The sequence below is a fragment of the Anopheles moucheti genome, assembly GCF_943734755.1.
Source record: "Anopheles moucheti chromosome X unlocalized genomic scaffold, idAnoMoucSN_F20_07 X_unloc_4, whole genome shotgun sequence".
NCBI classification, from domain to species: Eukaryota; Metazoa; Arthropoda; class Insecta; order Diptera; family Culicidae; genus Anopheles; species Anopheles moucheti.
In genome coordinates this window covers 412,501-417,500 of record NW_026453548.1, presented here as the reverse complement: position 1 = coordinate 417,500, position 5,000 = coordinate 412,501, and the positions used below count along the sequence as shown (strand labels likewise).

General features: G+C 59.3%; 1 non-coding gene across 1 annotated transcript in view; it reads right to left on the bottom strand.

Moving 5' to 3' along the window:
- The window catches only part of LOC128308454 (5.8S ribosomal RNA), a 158-nt gene extending 86 nt beyond the window's left edge, over nt 1-72 (bottom strand). Inside the window, exon 1 of the ribosomal RNA XR_008288321.1 lies at nt 1-72. This exon is cut by the window's left edge and continues 86 nt beyond it. This is a non-coding gene — a ribosomal RNA (5.8S ribosomal RNA).
- Nucleotides 73-5,000: the final 4,928 nt, after the last annotated feature.

Here is a 5,000-nt window from a genome sequence, read left to right as displayed (position 1 = left end):
GTTCACATTCTGACGCGCATTTAGCTGCGGTCTTCATCGATCCATGAGCCGAGTGATCCCCTGCCTAGGGTTTTGGTATGTTCAACTGTCTCCTATGTTTTCGTTATGCGCTAGGTGCGTCTCTCACAACTTAAGTCCCCGGACAGCGTAACCGTGCACCTCTCGGTTCCTTCGAAGCCGTCCAGGGTGGACAAGGATGACCATTGGTCTTCCTTCCCATTGATCGACGCTCGATGTGGGCGGCATCGGCGCGATCTTGCACAACTTTCGTTCTCTTGATTAGGTTCTCTCTCGCTCGAGGCCAGTGTTTAAATATGTTCTAGTGGGTCTTTACCTTCGCCCATGTGTCACACACTTTACGCGTTCGATGGCTGCCATTGGGAGTGTGCGCACAGGTACGAAGGCCACTGGCCTACGGTCGCGCACGCTCAATATCGTAGTATAGACACACCTCTCTCGCGGGTCTAATTGGCGTGCGCGGCCCCCAAGGTAACATAGCAGTTTGTTCTGCTGATACCGTGTTTCTCTATCTCTCTAACCAACTCACACAACAACATATATATTGATCGGTAATGATCCTTCCGCAGGTTCACCTACGGAAACCTTGTTACGACTTTTACTTCCTCTAAATCATCAAGTTCGGTCAACTTCGGCCATGCCAGCTGCAGCTCACGAAGGAACCGCGGAAGGTGTGCCTCCAGAGACCTCACTAAATAATCCATCGGTAGTAGCGACGGGCGGTGTGTACAAAGGGCAGGGACGTAATCAGCGCTAGCTAATGACTAGCACTTACTAGAAATTCCAGGTTCATGGGGACCGTTGCAGTCCCCAATCCCAACTAAATGAGCATTTGGGTGATTTCCCGTTCCTCTCGGAATGGGGGCGCCAATTGGCGAGAACACGCTGCTGCTCACATTGTAGCACGCGTGCAGCCCAGAACATCTAAGGGCATCACGGACCTGTTATCGCTCATTCTCACCTTGCTAAACACAAGTTGTCCCGCTAAGCAGGGCAAACGTGGCCGACGACCGCCCGTGAAGGGGCCGCCGGCCTTGACGTCAGGTGCGCCCGGAGGTGCACTGCTGACAGCGTTCTAGTTAGCTTGTTTGAGTCGCGTTCGTTATCGGAATTAACCAGACAAATCATTCCACGAACTAAGAACGGCCATGCACCACTACCCTTAAATTTGAGAAAGAGCTCTCAATCTGTCTTACCTCGATAAGTTCGGACCTGGTAAATTTTCCCGTGTTGAGTCAAATTAAGCCGCAAGCTCCACTTCGTTTTTTTTTTTTTTTTTTTTTTTTTTTTTTAAACAATTGCAGGTTTTATTGTTCATAAACATTATGTTCTAAAAACAATAGCGTAAACCCACGCTCTTGACGAACGACGTCGCCCGCCAGGGATTTGTCGTGCGTCATTATGAACCCTTTCGGATGTCCCTACCCAATCTCTTTATTAAATTGCTCTTTCCTTTACCCGCATATTGAAAGCGTACGCTAACTGAGTCCGCATGACTCGCTCGTATTTTAACACTTTAGGCTCTCAAGTTAGCTCGCAATCTAGCGATCGGACCATTCCGCCTCGCTGGCGGAAGCCTCCTCCGCAGCTGTCCATCGCCGACCTGCAGCTCGACGTCTTCTTTCATTCTCTCGTCTATTCCGCCGAGACCGGATTAGATCCGCCTCCGTCGGAATGGACCGACGACGGCGCGTTGTCGAGGGACCCTCTTCGCGGACACGAGCTCTCCACACTCGCTGCATGAACAGTCGCCTCTCGTGGCGAACTCTAACCGTTTCAGGGGAAGCTGGTTCTCCCCTGCTCCGCCGAGGAATTGGAGGAGGAGCTAGGCCCTCGCGCTCCGCCTCTACTGCCGCCCGCAGTACCTCGTCATCCCGAGCGGCCAGTGCTGCTGCGACGTCCGCAGCCAGTCGCACACGCGCCCGATCCTCCGCCCTGCCGCGAAGCCGTCTGTTGCGGGCAGACCGTTGACGCGCTGCTCGCGTTTCATTTACCCGTCTCGTGATGTCTTCTACGAAGACGTCTTCCACTTCCTCGCCGAAGAGTGCGGCCACACTTTCGAGGACCACTTCCTCGTCCTCGGCGAAAGCCGCTTCCGCTCGCCCGCTGGCGAGGGCCTCCTCATCGCGCCACAGCTGTTGCAGCACGGTGGTGATGTTTTTCGCTGCCCTTTGAATGCGGTCCCACCACTCCGCACTCTCCAGCAGCTTCTCGGCCATGTTGCTGAGCTGGACCGATTCGGATGTCCCCCAGCCCAGCAGCTCACGTCGGATCTCCTCAAACACGGGGCACTCGAACAAGACGTGGGCCACCGACTCGACCGACCCCACGCACCGTGGACACTCCGGAGACGAAGCGAAGCCGCAGACGTGCAGGTACTCCCGGAAGAATCCGTGTCCGGAGAGCACCTGCGAAAGGTGGAAGTCCACCTTCCCGTGCTTACGTCCCGTCCACCGGTGCAGGTCGGGAATCAGGCTGTGTGCCCACGTCTGATAGCGGCTGGCCGATGGTGTTGCCGCCGCACGGTCCCACGCGTTCTGCCACTCTATCATCGTGGCCGCTCGCTCCATTGCTCGAGCCTCCTTCCTGCTGATGCCAGGTTCAGCCGACAGCCTGCTGTGGCACCTTGCGTCCTCTTGGATAATTAGACGGTAGGGTACAAGACCGGCCATCGCCACCGACACCTCATAGGACACCGAGCGAAACGAGCTCGACACCCCGCGTGCCAGCGGCTTCTGCACCTGGGCCAGTCGTCTGCGGCACCACTGCATATCGGTCGCCTTAGCCCAGATGGGCGAGGCGTACCGAATGACAGACTCCGCAACTCCTGCCAGCAATCGCCGCTTGGCCACCTGCGGGCCGCTGTGGTTTCGCATCACCGAGGTGACAGCCGCCACCGCACGGAGGGCCTTGTCCGCGGCCGCTTCCACGTGCGGTTTCCACGATAGCTTCTCATGAAGCTGGACCCCCAGATAGCGCATCGATCTCCCAGTGGTGCAGGTCACTTCACCGACGCGTACCGGAACCTCCAGTCGTCCTCGTCTCAGACTCGAAATGAGCACCGCCTCGGTCTTGTGGGGGGCGAGACTGAGATGACGTGCCTCAAGCCACCCCATCACCGCCTCAATCGCTGTCTCGGCAACCGTCGCCGACTCCTCCGGTGTGCGGCCCTCGGCCAGGATGGCGATGTCGTCAGCAAAACCGACGATGGTGGCCCCTTCAGGGAGCTGGATTCGCAGAACGCCGTCGTACATGACGTTCCACAGAGTCGGGCCAAGGATTGACCCCTGTGGAACGCCTGCCGTTACCCGACGTGACACCGGGCCGTCATGGGTGTCGTACACCAGCTCCCTGTCGGTAAAGTAGTCGCGGAGAAGGAGTTGCAGCTGCGCTGGGACCCCTTTCTCGCGCAGGGCCATCGCTATCGCCTGCCAGCTGGCAGTGTTGAAGGCGTTCTTAACATCCAACGCCACGACCAGCAGGCAGCGCCTGTCCCGCTGGTTCGTCCTGCCGAAGGACATCGCGCGCTCGCCTGCCTCCACCACCAGCTGGATCGCCTGCAGGGTGCTTCGCTGTCTCCGGAATCCGAACTGGTTCTCCGCTAGCTGAGGCGACTCCGGATCCTCGAGGTGCTCATTAAGCCTGTCGAGTGCCGTCCGCTCGAACACCTTCGCTGGGTTGTCTATCAGGCAGATCGGGCGACAAGACGACGCTTCGCCCGGTGGCTTACCTGGTTTAGGCAACAGCACCAGCTTTTGCCTCTTCCACTCGCGTGGAATGACGCCCGTGTCCAGGCAGCTCTGGAAGACCCCGACGAAGGACTCTGGATGCTTGCGGATGGCAACCGTCACCGCAGCATTTGGCACTCCATCCAGGCCAGGCGCTTTCCGCGGATGCAGCTCGCTCGCTATCGCCTGGAGCTCCGCGCAGCTGATCGGACGGACCGGAGTGTCCCCTTCCGAAGGCGCGACGTCCGGCCACTCGACCGGGGGATGCTCCGGAAACAGCTCCTCGACGATCCGCTGCAACACCGCTGGATCGCGTTCACGCGCCGTCCAGCTGCCCCGAAACCGCAGAAGGACCTGCCGGAACCACTGTCCCGTCTCGTCCGCGGCTAGGGCCTGCAGCCACTCATCGAACTGGCGCTGCTTGCTGGCCTTAATTGCCGTCCTTAAGGCAGCACGCGCCTCCTGGTGCTCCTGCGATGCCAACTCGACAGTTGTCTCGTCCAAGGCCGTGCTCTGCCTTTCCCGGGCCAACCGGCAGCGCTCGGTCAGCTCCTCAATGGCCGGAGTCCACCAGTACACATTCGCGCTCTTTCTCTGCTGAGAATGGCCGATCCTTGCCATGGTGGCATCGCAGGCCTCTGCGAGCACCATCCCCAGGCTTGCCGCATCGGTCACCCGATCGGCAAAACGGGTCGCCTCGAGTGCCATTTCGAAAGTACGGGGGCAAAACTGGCGAGTTCGCCAGCGAACACCCGCCTCCCGTACTCCGACGCCTTCCAGCCGCAGGATGCCCCGTCCGGGCCGCTGGCCAGCACGAGGCTGTTGCCCGACCGCAAACCGGATATAGCGGTGGTCGCTATAAGAGTAGCGGTCTAGCGTCCTCCAGGAGCTGATGACCTCCGCTACTCCATCCGGTCGGCAGAGCGATGGACTCGCGAAGGCGACGTCCACCCTGCTGGGCCGGGCCACACCGTTTCCCAGGAAAGTCGGCTCCGTTCCGCGGTTGAGCACCTCCAACCCGATGCTCGTTGCCGTCTGGAGGAGCGCCTCACCCTTAAGGTTGGCACGCTCGCTCCCCCAGGCCCCGTGCCACGCGTTGAAGTCACCGGCCAGGACGACGTGGGGGTGACCTCTCGCCAGAACCTCCAGCCGGTCCATCTGCCGCTCGAAGTCCGGGAGCCCGACAGATGGCGGAATGTAGCAGCAGATAAAGACTATACCTGCTACATCTGCTGCCACTATGCCTGGATGCTG